Below are 15812 nucleotides of genomic sequence, written 5' to 3'. Positions count from 1 at the left end.
TTAGTCTCTGTAGTCTCTCTCGAGCCTTAAGGTGTTTCCTCTGTCTAGACTCCGCCCATATTCAAGTATGATTGGCCACTAGGAGATCTACAGCTTTCACATATGAATTAAATCTTTTGTCTGTCATAATGGGCCACTTTGCATATGTAATGTTGATCATTTGGTGAGAGGTGTATGTTTTTCAGGTTTATTTTTACTGGAGAAACACAAAACACTGTGACAAAACTTCTTTGGCAAACAACTCTTCTTTATAGTAATCTGTGTTTGTATTCCATCCATTTGATTATCTTAATTTATCTTTTTCATTCTGCATATTTACTGATCATTGATCTTTTGGTCTAAGATGATTCATATGAAATGTTCCAATAAAGGTGAATATTTTTGTGAACACAAAATCCAGGTTTGCGAAATACTATTTATATAATGAACGTTAAGGTTCTTACATTTATCATCCAGTAAGAAAGGACCTGTCTTTAAAACCCAGACGCCCAACACACACAGGATGGGCTCTTTTCGCATTTACCAACTAAGATGAAGATTGACACACAAAAATACTGCCCATCCTCAGATATTTACTCAATAAAAATAATAAAAAACCATGTCACTGGGTTCTGTCTATGAAGCTGGATGAACGAAGGTAAAGTCATACCCTTCAGAAGGTGAGTCAGGCTTCTCTGTGTGAATGTAAATTCAACATGAAGAATGAAAACATTTCTCGATGTCATGTTCTGGTATACATGCCTCTGAGGCCAACACAAAACCCCTCTTCTAGAACATTTTAAATTGCTGCGACAAGACGTGTATCACTGAAAACGATCTATTCCACTCCTTATATGAGGTGTGGTTGCGTGCATTACCACAGTCTACCACTAGATGGCAGCGGTAGCCTGTGTGCATCACTCGGTAGTAAATCAAGACAGCCACAGACTATTTTGTTTTTGGTCTGATGCTCCACTCATCAGTCCTATCGTGATGGGTCCGCGACTTAATGTGTGATTATGCAACAGATGCTCATGTAGGCCTACTCACTGACAACTCATTGAGAATCTATTCTGTGCTGTGAATTATATTCATAGGCAACACTCACTCACCAATTTACATTGTAAGTCTACATTGTGATCCTCGCAGTTGTGCGCCAGCCGCCAGACCGTTATGTAAATCTGACTTTTGAGGTAAAGGGTCAACAACAATATGGCTCATCGATAGCTAATTTTCCTGGCAGGACTACGCTGTCTCACGAAATGTAACTATAATGATTTTAACAAAAATATTGCAGTCATTCAAGGCATTCTGTGTGAAAGCAATGAAAAAAGTATCCACAGTTTAATTCACAGACTTGTGTTAAGTGTGTGCTAAGAGTTTTGTGATTTCAGTACGAACAAATGTGCTAAACCAATTGTAATTCTTTGTTGTTCCTTGACAGTTTTGCTAATCTGTTTTCGATAGGTCACCGATTTCGGTACAACACATGTATTGTTTGCAGTCTCAGGCAAGGGCAAATATTACAGAATTCAAACGACAAACAACTGCCACTGATGATTTTACTTTATTTTCAATTTGACCAAATACCACAATGTTTTACTCTCCACCATTCAATGTATTTTGCCTCTACATAAATGAACCTCGCAATGTCATCGTAGATTAAAATTACAATTCGAAATATGTATTCCTTTTATGATTAATCTATTGCTATTGCTTATTACGTGATGTCCAGTGTCCTTGGCTCAGGCACTCACTACACCAGCATAACAGAGCTGAAGGGGTGCATTGACACTGAACGAACTTCATGGGTGCGTTTGTTGGGGGCAAGTCTTGCCTCATAAAATCATTCACAGCTGGGACACAATGATTCTCTCTAAAAGAGAAAATCATTAATGAGTTGTGTATCTCAACACTTCAGTTGCCACACTTAACAAAAAATGATATTACATTGTACAACATTGTATCCATAGAGGAACTTGACTCTGAAAGTATGGTGTCAAAATGATTCTAAATAAGACTTTATTTAGATAATCAAAAAAACATGATCATTAACTTTTACTGACAAGATAGTGATTCTTTTTGCGTTTAGTTTAGACAATAGCCTCTTGTTTGACTCCAAATTAATTGACAATTTGACTTAGGCTAATTAGAACCTCACCTGAAGACCTGATGCTGTTTCCTTAGCCTGCTCTACATCTGTAGTTGTTTGATGCTGTCTTTCCTGTATACAAAATGGTTCATTCAGCGTATCCTATGGCTAGCAAGTTTAACCCTCCTAGAATATTGTATACAGTGTTATTTTGATATTATTAATCAAATAATGATTCATTATATTTGAATAACCAACAGTGTTAACTTATTCACATTGCCAACACGTTTTTCCAGCACGTGTCTAGCAATGCAATGGCGGTCCTTCATTAAACTGTGAATCCAGTGGTCTCCCTTTTATTTATCTAAATTGTGTAGGCTACACTCACAAATACATTACATGAACAGAAGATAGAAACGAAAAATGTCTCTGATCCACTGTTTATTGAGACTGCAAGATTCTAACTTACGGTAGACTGATTAACATTCAGTGACTTGGTAACAGCATCCTATCATGATAGCGCGACTTCTATGCGACTATCCGTGCTGCACACCCCTAATCAATACTCCTGTCCTAACCTTGGTTAAAAGATTACAGAAGCTAGGTTTAGCTGTAACAATATCCTGGGTAACATACAGGGGCGTCGTTAGACCATTTTTTACTGAATCTGCTGTGCCCCAGTAAAATCTAAAGTTTGAGTGTTAACAAATTACTTTATTAGTTAGTGCATTCATTTAGATTGATAATCCTGGAAAAATAAACGCAGTATCCCAATCGACGCTTGTAAAATCAAAGCTGAATCAAAGTCAAAGTTTAACCGAAAACACAAACCGATGCCCACAGAATTCCATGTCAGTGAGCTCTTCTGAGCTTGCCAAATAGCCACTGCAGCACGCACACAGAAGTCCAGGTGTCGGACTCGGCAAGCAAGTCAGAATTGAGGTAGGCTAAGAAAACATTACAAAACTAAAGAAAGGTTCTAAATGATAGGCCTACCAATCATCTCATTTTGACTAAAATATAACAACAATATAATAAGCAAGGCGAGTTTCTATAGCCTTGTAGTGCATTGTGCGCAGCAATCTTTGAAGAAAAAAAAAAGGGATATGAATAAGGGCCTGTGCCCCAGTAGGGCTTTATGTGTAACAACACCCCTGGTAACATATACTATCATCAGTTAATACTATTTTTCACAGTAGAATCTGCATTTGGAAGCCTGGTCACTACCACTGCTAGTTTGTTTGTGTGACTAGTTATTTTGCTAGATGAAAAAGTCCCCTTTCTTCTTCTTGGGTGGCATAGCTACAAAGCACAAAAAGGGGCAAACATGTACATGCTGAAGAGCAAAGGGAATATTTAAAGGTTTTACTCTGGCCTGTTATGGGGTAGGCAATGTTTGCAGACAGCGCTGGTAAGTTACCGTTGTATTCGATAGGTCATATGTTTGACATAAATAGTCAGTGTGGACTGCTTAGGGCTTCTCTCCGGTGTGGGACATGCTGTGACGTCTGAGATTGCGAACGTTGCTAAAGGTTTTACCACAGAGGTCACAGCAGTAGGGCTTCTCTCCAGTGTGGATCCTGCTATGAGCTCTGAAATGCCCAGCCTGATTAAAGGTTTTACCACAAAGGTCACAGCTGTAGGGCTTCTCTCCAGTATGGATTCTGCGGTGAGTTGTTAAATCCCCAGCCTTTCTAAAGGTTTTACCACAGAGGTCACAGCTATAGGGCTTCTCTCCAGTGTGGATTCTGCGGTGAGTTGTTAAATCCCCAGTTTGTCTAAAGGTTTTACCACAGAGGTCACAGCTGTAGGGCTTCTCTCCAGTGTGGATCCTGCTATGAGCTCTGGAATGCCCAGCCTGACTAAAGGTTTTACCGCAGAGGTCACAGCTGTAGGGCTTCTCTCCAGTGTGGATTCTGCAGTGAGTTGTTAAATCCCCAGCCTGTCTAAAGGTTTTACCACAAAGGTCACAGCTGTAGGGCTTCTCTCCAGTATGGATCCTGCTGTGAACTGTTAAATCTCCAGCCTGTCTAAAGGTTTTACCACAGAGGTCACAGCTGTAGGGCTTCTCTCCAGTGTGGATCCTGCTATGAGCTCTGAAATTCCCAGCCTGACTAAAGGTTTTACCACAGAGGTCACAGCTGTAGGGCTTCTCTCCAGTGTGGATCCTGCTGTGAACTCTTAAATCTCCAGCCTGTCTAAAGGTTTTACCACAGAGGTCACAGCTGTAGGGCTTCTCTCCAGTGTGGATCCTGCTGTGAACTGTTAAATCCCCAGCATGTCTAAAGGTTTTACCACAGAGGTCACAGCTGTAAGGCTTCTCTCCAGTGTGGATCCTCATGTGCTGCTTGAGGCTACTGGATGAGGAAAGGCTCTTCCCACATGTGTCACAGTGATGTGTCTCCATAACTCAGCTCTCTCTTTGTTCTCTGTCTGGTCTCTCTGGATCCTGTATCTAGTCTCTGGAAGCTTGTTTCTCTCTGGTTGATTCTCTGTCTGGTTACTGCTGTTTCTGGTTGAGTCTCTCTCTGGTTGAGTCTCTCTCTGTAGTCTTTCTGGTTGAGTCTCTCTCTGTAGTCTCTCTGGAGCCTTAAGGTGTCTCCTCTGTCTAGTCTCCGCCCATACTCAAGTATGATTGGCCAGTAGGAGATCTGCAGCTTTCACATATAAATGAAATCTTTTGTCTGTCATAATGGGCCACTTTGCGTAATGTTGATCATTTGGTGAGAGGTGTTTGTTTCTCAGGTTTCTTTTTTACTGGAGAAACACAAAACACTTTGACAAAAACTGAATTGAAATACAACTCCTCTTTATAGTAATTTGGGTTTCTTCAAAATTATAGGCTATATGATTAGACATGGTAAAAAAGACACATGTTCGTTTTACAGGGCAAATAAAACCACAGAGACATATCAGGCTGTGTTTGTATTCCATTTATTCCATTATCTTAATTTATCTTTTTCATCCTGCATATTTACTGATCATTGATCTGTTGGTCTAAGATGATTCATGTGAAATGTTCCAATAAAGGTGAATTTTTTTTGTGAACACAAAGTCCTATTATAGTATTTATAAAAGGAACCTTAAGGTTCTTACATTTATCATCCAGTAAGAGAGGGCTGTGGTGTTATTTAGTACTCCAGTTCCCAGCATGCTCAGTTGAGTTAGGCATGCGCTTGCAGATGTTTAACACGACGTGTGGAGAGCAGTGACGGTGATTAAGCAGCAGCACGATGTGGAATAAAAGAACAACTAGTTTGGAACACGTCTCGTCTGATTGACTAACAGTGCGTTCACACTGCAGCGGAGCGGGCGGCGCGCTGCGTCGGCTTCCAATTCATTTTCAATGAAACCAGGCGTTGAAGCTCGCGTAGGGCATTGTGGGAAGGCGAGCGGAGCGGAGCGTTGCAAGTTGGATTTTCTCAACTTTATGTAAATGAGGAGCGTGAAAACGCTAGCGTTGGCCAATCGGATTGGTTTCTTGTTTCTTGTAACGTAGCAACTGTTCGTCATGGTAAATATTTCTAGGTTTGACAATTTCAAGATGGAGGAGAAACTTTTCGTATGTGTCTGCACACCCAGTTCTGTTCAGAACAAAGTTACTAATGTGACGAGCCTGAATTTAAAGAATACAGTAAACTAATAATGCATGGTGCATGGTTGCCGATGTCGTCATTGTTCCTAGTGTGTTTTTATAGCCTACTTTTAAATGTAGTCTTGTCACATTACGTGACTGTTCTGTGCCACTGCTAGCTCGCTAGCCCAGCCTACAAACGACTGGTTGAGTGACCGGTGGCGTAACATGTATTTTACTGTAATCTTGCACTAGTAAAATCTTGCACTTACATAAATGTTGTGTAAAAGTGGTATTTTGATCGATAATGTGAGTACATGAACCCAAATCTGCACGCTTGGCCATGACTACAACAGTAACCTTAGAGAACTACAACTCTGTATTAACTAGTGATGGGTCGTTCGCGAACGATCCGGCTCTAAGAGCCGGCTCTTGAAGGTGAACGTCGGGAGCTGGCTCGCATATCTGAAGAGCCGACTCTATTTTTAATAGATTAATACAGCCTATAAAAACTAAATGATCATGAAATAATGAATTTTAATTGTATTTAAAATAACTGACTAATTCAAAGAACAACAAAAAAATACTTGTAGGCTTAAAGGTGCACACGATCATCCTGCATGAGGGAGGGCCGAGCCAACTCACTCACAGTCAGAGAGTAGTCAAAACTCGGAGGAGAGCCATGACAAATCAATGCATTTGTAAAGATATGTGGTTACGGTCGAGTATGATTTCATTTCATAATTTACTTCAAATTGTTTTCACACCCATCATAGTCAAATTCATAGTTAAAACATGTATTTTTTAACCCTTTCACACGTAGGTTCTAAATTCCTTGACTGGTCCCCCAGAGTGAGTTTTTTATGCGCGTGAGTTTGGATCAATCTCAACGTTCCAGAAATTGATTATGACGCATTAAAATCGAATTGCTATACAATTTAAGTATTTCTCGGTTCGCATTTTCCATTGACCTAGTTTGCACCCCGTATTAGTGACGAATACTCCATTCATTGGTTGTTTTGTTTATCCACCTTCTCGTTACGTATTTCTTCCGCTTCAGGGGACTGGCGGAAACCTTCAAAGTAGATATTTTGGCTATTATTCTGGTGACTGAAGTATTTGTATAACTCAAATTATACCACCCATATAGTTTGCACGATACTGAGATGAAAGCATGAACTGTTGTATTTCACGAGGTGATGTTTTTGCCAAACTAGCTAGCTCGTAGTGTAGTAAAGAGTCAATCAACAAGTTAGCTGTTGCTAATTTACTAGGCTATGTTACGTTGTTTGTGTGGTCGGATTATAACGAATACAAAATAATTTGGATACATCCAGTCAGTCTAATTTGATTTATATTCATCGTTTTGTTTTCTCTAGCTGGCTTCCATCTCGTAAACCTTCTGAGTTGGCAACGCAGCCAGTGTTCACAAAATAAGTTACTGGATGGAAGCCAGCTAAACGAAAACAAAACGATACATTACAATCCTAGTAATACGCTAGACTGACTAGATGCACTTGCATTACTTTGTTATAATCCTACTACACAAACTACGTAACATAGCCAAGTAAATTAGCAGCAACTGTTGATCGTCAACCAAATTGAGCTATAGGCGAGACTGGAACATGACTCCCACACACCTCGGCGAAAGGCGATCAAGCAAGCTCATGCTGCTTGGATACCTTCAAACCTTTTTGGTTGGCATCTTTATCTGGGAAACTTTTCTGGTGAGTAGATTATTTATACCCACAAAATATACACATACCTGTGGCATGATATTGAGACGAAAGCATGACCTGTGGTTGTTTTCCACTATCTGATGTTTTTACTAGCTAGCTCGTAGTAAAGGGTATTATTCAGGTAACTAGCGATTACTAACTTGCCATGTTTAGTCAAATTAAAGCAAACACAATAATTCAGACATCCATTCTATATTGATGGCTATGTTTTGTGATCTCTTGCTACCATCTACTGTCATTAATTTCCGTGTTGATAGAAAATGTATTCCTCATTTATTGTCAGGCCACAGTTCAAGCAAAAATGAGAGGCAAGTGTAATTTGTTTGGAAAATCTGGGCTAGGGCTAGTTGATGGACGACATGTAGAATAAACCAGACTTTATGCTTATTCAATCTAACAACCTATTGAAATGACAAGACGGCAATGTATGACTGTAATGTTTCATAGGGTAATGAAACGCACCACTTGTCATACCACTTGATTGCCTGCTGTTGACCGTTTTCTATATCTTGAACATCTCCCTATAATTTTACAGGTGAATGTTGGCCTGCACAGGCCCCGTTCCAAGAAACAGAACATGACAGCACTGCTGTACAAATTGTCCATGTATAGTACATGGCCTTCTCTCAGGTGTCGAGCAAGTACGGTCAGCACAAAGTGACCATTCCTTGCTGAACATCAACGAGACCGTCAAACACCTAATTCCTTGATGTACCAGCAGCATGTTTATTTTTTTGCAAAGGCTGAAAGCCCATCTCCCATCCCACACCATCACCACATTGCATAGAGGGACTGTAGAGAGCATCCCAAGGAGCTGCATCACGGCCTGCAGAGGACAGTGAGGACAGCTGAGAAGATAGTCAGGATCTCTCTGCCCTCCCTCACAAACATCTATACCAAATGCTGCATCCCCAAACCCACACGCATTGTGGACAAACCCATGCACCCCACACGCTCCTGTACATCATCAAACTCAATATTTTTGCATATTGCTGCTACCTCAATAACTGATGTCCATGTATTATGGTATTAGTATGTTATGTTTACATTCAGTTTCCCTTGCACTAGCTTACTTGTTTACATTCACAGTATCCCCACTTCTTGGTGTTTTGAGGCATTTGTCACAAATTTCATCTTGTCTTATTGGACCAATTTTATTGACCTAATTCCACACAGTTGTTGTAGTTGTCTAGGTTATGTCTAGGTCCTGGAAGAACGTTGTTTTGTTTCATTGTGTACTGTAAGTATATGATGACAATAAATACCAGTTGACTTGTCATGACAACAGATCCAGAAATCCCAAGCCCTTCATGATCCTGGATGTCCATAGTGGATCCTGTGTAAAGGATCATGTCCTAAACATAGCCAGTACATCACACAACTCAAACATGCTGTACCTTTTTGCCGATATGTTGACGGAAGCTTTGCCTACCCCTACACAGTAAGGTTTTAAATAATTTTGATGTGATATTTTTTATAGCTGTGTGCTAATGATATTCATTGATATGTAACGTGACAATGACGAGATTGTACCCTTTCCTGGACATGTAATTAGCTACCTGAAATGAGTAAAAGGATATGTGTTAAAAATTAAGAAACGTGTTGGTGTGGGCTTTTAAACTTATTAAAATATTTATTAAAATAACTTAGTACTGTCATTACTGTTCCGATTTTTAAATATTCACACAGGTGAATCCACAGTGAATTGATATGATATATTATCGTAGTGTAGCTTTCGAGAAGCTAACTTGGCTAATGACGATAATGTAGGCTGCCATGTTTTTTGTTTTGATCAGTACTCTGCATTGTGGGTGTCAAATGGTCAACGAGATGACCTAATCTTCTCACGAGAAAATACTGAGGTGTACGGGGTCAAGGGGTACATCATCAAGGGTCATATTTGTTGCCGGAAGACAAAAAAATCAAAGATGGCCTCTAGTAGCTCAAAACGAGACGAAAGACAGACGAATGTCAGATGTTTTAGATGCATATTTGTGAACGTATATCTATTATTTCGATCTCTGGTTGGTTGTACAATAGTAAAATCTGTTGAAAGCGATAGCCAAGTCAAGGAAAACGGATAATATTATGGTTTACTAGGTGGCGTGAGTAAAGCGTGAGTTATTTTTGGTTAGCTGTTAGCTAACATTAGCTAAACTAAATTGTTTGAACGTTTTCTTATGGATAATAAAGGTAAACTTTCTCAAAATATACAGTAAATTGAGATTCATGTTTATAACATACGCGTAGGCTAATGCTGAAGAGTTTATTGTTACGTAATAAGCCAAACTGGACATTCTAAAGGACGCGTTCCAACACACCGGTGTGTTGGTACGCTCCAGGGACCAGCCAGGACTCAACACACCGGTGTGTTCGTACGCGTCAAAGGGTTAAAGATCCGTTCGGGAGCCAAAAGAGCCGGCTCTTTTTGGTGAGCTGAGCCATACGAGCTGGCTCACGAAAAAGAGCCGGAATGCCCATCACTAGTATTAACTTGTCTAACACGCCCCCGAGCGAGGTGTACTGTGGGAAGGCAAGCGATGCAGAGCGTTAAAAAACGCTGCAGTGTGAACGCAGCGTAACAGACCCAACATGGTGTCAGAAGTGGCCGTTTGCAATTGAGGACGACGGACGACCCGCGAATTGCAACGAGAGCCAAAGTTTGCTGTGAGAGAAAAGTCCGGTCACTTAGCAACTCTCAATAGCACTTAGCAACGAATACAAACCTGTGGAATAAGCTAGCTTGCTAGGTTGACGTTGAATGCATGCACTCTGAAAACTCTGTTGATGCTGAAGGAGTAGAGGAACTGTCACTACAGAGAGATGTGAATGTAGTTCCCGAAAACAACCAGCCAGGTCTCGGAGTAATTCAAGCTGTGGAAGCCCCGGTGCCCAGACACGTCATGGATAAACTCACTCCACCCTCGTGCATGCAATTGACAGGTAATCTTGCCGACAATTGGAAGCGCTTTAACCTTTTCAAAATCCTGTTAAATTTGCCTGAAAACGCCTAAACAGCATACCCAAAGTAAATTGAAAGCTGTTCTTGAACCATTTGGAGTGCATGCATGTAAATGGTCTCTTTTGAAAGCTGACACTCTGAAGTTTTTTCCCCTGTTGTCAGGACCCCTGTCAGTCCTACTGGTGTTGATTAATTTGTTGCAAACTTTCAACCGTCTCTGGAGGAGGGGATCCCTCTCTGAATTGCTCCTCCCAAGGTTTCTTCCATTTTTTTTTCTCCTGTTGAGAGTTTTTTGGGAGTTTTTCCTTGTCTTCCTTGAGGGTTTAGGTTGGTTGAGGGGCAGTTCTATGGGCATATGTGAAGCCCTCTGTGACATGCTTGCGTGTAAAAAGGGCTATACAAATAAATTTGATTTGATTTGATTAATAGAGGCTTGAACACAAGGAAATTGAAAGTTTCTAAGTCCGCCTAGATTTTGTTTTGAAAACAGAGGCCTGAAGAGGCCTAGAAGTGGTAGGTATTAGCTGGAAGGCAACATTGGACCACAGCTTGAAGCCTTACCCAATTCAACTCAAAAGTCGAATATAATACCACAATATATTCATATTTGACACATGTTTTTATAAGAGTACATCCAGGTGTTTTCTAAAAGGGCCTTTTGGAGACTCCAAAATGACCCTTTGTAACCAAGGTCAAAAATACCTAAAAAGGTATTATTTTTCATAATTGTTATCTCTAATGAAAGGTGGTACTTAGAACTATCATATATAATAGCTAAATCCCTAATTAGTATTACTGAAACACAAAAACTGAAGCATGAACACATTGGAGTGCTTTATCTGATTCCCAGGATTGGCGCACAAAGAACTCTGATTCTGTCAACCATATTGCGCAATCGACTTTTATTTTGAAGGTTCCACAGACACATACAAATGAGGTATTGGCATTTTCAGCAAGCTGTCAGCTACAAGGCTAACGAGCTAATTTCAGAGCCAGTCGAAGCCAGTTCGAGAAATTAGTTTAGAACGAGTGTGTGTGTGTGGGGGGGGGGGGGGGGGGGGCGGGGGGGTGGGGGCGGTCAGGACGCACCGACCTAGTTGGCTTTAGAGGGCTGTCAACGGGGCATGGAAGCTCCTATTGGGTCAAACAATGTGTCAATCAAAAGGGGAGGGTTCAACGGACATTTTGATGCCTTCATATCGTAAATACTCCATTGCTAACCGGAGAAAATAACACTTTTATGTGAACAAGTTGTTTCTTCCGTCGGCTAACTTGCATAATGAAACAAAGGATAATGGCTATTCATGAACGTAAAACATTGTATTTGGACAAATTACTTTACATGGCTAGATACTTTGAACCCTTGGGAATGTACGCAGATCAAGTTTTGATGTGTTGTTTGCATACCTGGACGACACAGAACCTTTGAGGGTAAGTAGAGACGTTTGGCTTTGTAAACAACACCAAAGTGGTGACTGGACAAAGACGTTGACTAAACTTGTTGTTGTGACTCGATCTTGAAATGGTTTACATATCTACAAGCACAAGAATCGTAGCTTTCCAATGATGTATAACATGTGTAGTAGTCTAAAAAATATATTTATTAACATTTAGTGCGTAGTAACAGGGGGAGTAGGGGGCAGTGTTTCGGTCCCGCGGGCGGGCCCGGACGAAAAACAGGTTTTTAAGCAAAGATTTAACATCTATTTGGCGGCTAGTAGAGCAGGGGGTGATGATGACAAACTGAAAGCGTCCATTTTCTTGCATGTCATTGGAGAAGATGTTCTGGACATTTATAATAGCTTTCAACTAGATGAAGACACGACGTTGACAGTTTTGATACCCAAATTTGAAGAGTATTTTGTGCCTAGTCAGAACGTAACTTTTGAGCGGTACAAATTCTTCACTCATGACCAGAAACAAGGTGTACCGTTTGATCAGTATTTAGCGGAGCTCCACACACTGAGCAAAACATGCGAGTTTGCACCTCTAAAGGACTCACTTGTCAAAGACAGAATAGTCTGTGGAATTTATGACAATGTGCTCAGAGAAAGACTGCTCCGTGAGACAGGACTTACATTAGAGAAGTGTGTTCTGACATGTAGAGCCGCAGAAACTACTAGTGCACAGGCCAAGGAGCTACGCAGAGGTGAAACAGCAGTGCATGCAGTGGAAAAACACGAACGAAGGAAACCAGTTACCACACAGAGATGAAAGAGAGAAAGCTACAGAGTTTAAGTGTAGTAAATGTGGATACAGCCACAAGCCCACATCATGCCCAGCATATGGCAAGTCATGTAATACCTGTGGAAAGAATAATCACTTCTCAAAATGCTGCAGAGCAGACAAGGATAAAGGGAAAAAGATAAAGAAGAAAGTCTACGCAGTTGAAGAGGATAGTGATAGTGACAGTGACTTTGTTTGTGACAGTGTGCAGACTTGTGAGAAAGCAGACAAAGCCGAATGGATTGTACCTATAGAGGTAAATAAAACAGTAATACCATTCAAGCTTGATACAGGAGCCCAGGTAAACCTGCTATCGATGGAGGACTACAAACCCTGACTGTGAAGAGCAAGATCCTTCCTGTAAAAATGAAAGTGACAGGATACACTGGAGACATCGTGCCAGTGAAAGGGAGCTGCATAGCAACCTTCAAAAACAAAGGACGACAGATAAAGGCACAGCTACTGATCGTAGACAAGAGTGTACAACCAATCCTCGGACTCAGGGCATGTGAGAAGCTCAATCTGGTCAAAAGGGTGTTTGTAGTGACATCACAAAAGGCCCCAAACAAGCACAACTCGCTCATGGAGGAGTACAGGGACTGTTTTGAAGGACTTGGATGTCTACCTGGACAACACAAGATACATGTGGACAAAAGCGTGTCCTCAGTTGTGCATCCCTGCAGGAAAGTCCCGTTCAAGCTGAGAGACAAGCTGAAAGTGGAGCTGGCGCGCATGGAGAAAATGGGAGTCATAAAGAAAATCGATGGGCCTACAGAATGGGTCAGTTCGCTGCAAAAGAAGACAGGTGCTTTGAGAATATGTCTCGATCCGAGGGATCTCAATAAGGCAATTAAAAGGGAACACTTCAAGTTGCCAACCAGAGAAGAAATCATGGCGCAGTTTGCTGGAGCGAAATGGTTTAGCAAGTTGGATGCTTCGTCAGGCTTCTGGCAGCTTAAGCTAGAAGAGGAGAGTTCGAAGCTTTGTACCTTTAACACGCCTGAGGGCAGGTACCGCTTTCTTCGTCTGCCGTATGGCATCTTGTTAGCACCTGAGGTCTACCACAAAACCATTCACATGATATTTGAGCACATACCAGGGGTTGACACCATGATGGACGACATAATTGTGTGGGGGTCTACCCGAGAAGAACATGACACAAGACTGAGACAAGTGCTTGATAAGACAAGAGAGGTCAACTTAAGACTGAACAAGGACAAATGTGAGTTTGGAGTGAAAACACTTACCTTTGTGGGAGATGTTGTCAGTGTGGAGGGGGTGAGGCCGGATCCAAGGAAGACATCAGCGATCAACAACATGCAGCGACCCCAGGATAAAGACGAGGTCAGACGGTTTCTGGGTATGGTAACATACCTCGCCAAGTTTATACCACAGTTGTCCACACAATCAGCACCTCTCAGAAGCCTTCTCAATCAGAAAAATGAGTTTGTCTGGTCACATGAACAATGCTTTCTGCAGCTGAAAAAGACTAACACAAGAACCTGTGCTGAAGTTCTATGATCCAGAGAGGAGCACCAGGATCTCTGCAGACGCATCACAGTACGGCCTGGGGGCGGTGCTACTACAACTGCATGCGGAGGAGAAGTGGCTGCCAGTCGCCTATGCATCCAGAGCCTTGACGAGCGCAGAGACCAGGTACGCTCAAATTGAGAAGGAACTTTTAGCGAGTATGTATGCGTGTGAAAGATTCCACCAATATGTTTATGGCCAAGCTTTTGAAGTAGAAACGGACCATAAGCCACTTGTGTCGATCATGTCCAAGCCGCTGAACGATTGCCCTGTCAGAATACAACGCATGTTAATAAGACTGCAAAAGTATGATGTACAGATGACATACACACCCGGAAAGTATATGTTCACCGCTGACACTCTGTCTAGGGCAGTGGACAAGGAGGAAAGTGCTGACAGCGAGACTTGCGCAGACATACAGGCGTATGTGGATATGATTGTGACATCATTACCAGTTACAGCTGACAGAACCGAGCACATCAGACAAGAAACCAATGAGGATGAAACCATGAAAGTACTTAAAGAGACAATACAGAAGGGATGGCCTAAAAGCAAAAGAGACTGTCCAAACACATTACAGGACTACTGGAATCACAGAGCAGAGCTTACAGTGGTGGATGACATCGTTCTCAAGGGAAGCAAGTTAGTCATACCTCATTCACTACGGAAAACAATGCTTCAAAAGATACACGAAGGCCACTTAGGGGAAGTCAAGTGCAAGCGCAGGGCCCGAGAGGTGATGTACTGGCCAAGAATCAATGACGACATTCACCAGACAACAGCATCTTGTGAACTTTGTCAAACCTACCGACCAAAACAACAGGCCGAGCCTCTGATGCCTCACCCCGTGCCTTACAGACCTTACTTTAAAGTACTTTTCTAATTATCCCGAAGTCGGACAACTGCAGTCAACATCAAGCAAAGCAGTCATCAGCTACCTTAAGACTGTGTTCGCGAGACACGGTGACCCTGTGAACTGTTTACAGACAATGGTCCACAATTCTCTAGCGGTGAGTTTGCTTCATTTGCCAAGGAGTGGGGAATCCAGCATTCAACGTCAAGTCCCACTTACCCAAAATCCAATGGCCTGGCGGAAAGCTCTGTCAAGACAGTCAAAGGTCTGATGAAAAAGGCTGAGGACATAGATGACTTTCAGAAAAGCTTACTGATCTATTGGAGCACGCCTCTCCGGAACGGCCTGTCACCAGCCCAGATGCTGATGGGTCGGCGTATTCGTTCCAATCAGCGAGGATTTGCTGACGCCCAAGGGTGCACACAAGATCAGAAAGGAAAAAGTGAAGCAAAAGGAGGAACAAAAACGGCTGCATGACAGGAGAGCAAAACGATTACCTACCTTGAAGCATGGAGACAGAGTACGTCTCAGAGACATCAACTCAGGTACATGGAGACTGATGGGACGCGTTGAGAAAGAAGTTGCTCCACGTTCCTACAGGGTCCAGACGGAGTGTGGACTGTCTCTAAGGAGAAATCGCACTGATCTTAAGCTACAACAGACTGATGAAGAAACAACAGCTCAGGAGAGGGAGATTCCGCAACACACTCCAGAATCTCCTGTACCAGTCAGCAGTGAACAAGACCACGCTGACAGTGGTCTGACAGTGGTGTCCAGCTCTCCAGCTGCTGAGAGACTTTCCAGACCTAGGAGGGAGATTAAGCCAACTCAGAGGTTGATTGAGAATTGCTGAAAAG

General features: G+C 42.0%; 1 protein-coding gene across 1 annotated transcript in view; it reads left to right on the top strand.

The window, feature by feature from the left end:
• LOC134038204 (zinc finger protein 721-like) overlaps positions 1-15812 on the top strand; it is a gene marked incomplete at its 3' end in the record, with an annotated part of 119226 nt that overhangs the window by 56687 nt on the left and 46727 nt on the right. The window lies entirely within an intron of this gene.

This window comes from Osmerus eperlanus, chromosome 2 (assembly GCF_963692335.1).
Source record: "Osmerus eperlanus chromosome 2, fOsmEpe2.1, whole genome shotgun sequence".
Taxonomy (NCBI): Eukaryota; Metazoa; Chordata; class Actinopteri; order Osmeriformes; family Osmeridae; genus Osmerus; species Osmerus eperlanus.
The sequence above is the reverse complement of the archived record's forward strand: the minus strand, read 5'-3'. Positions and strand labels throughout refer to the sequence as shown.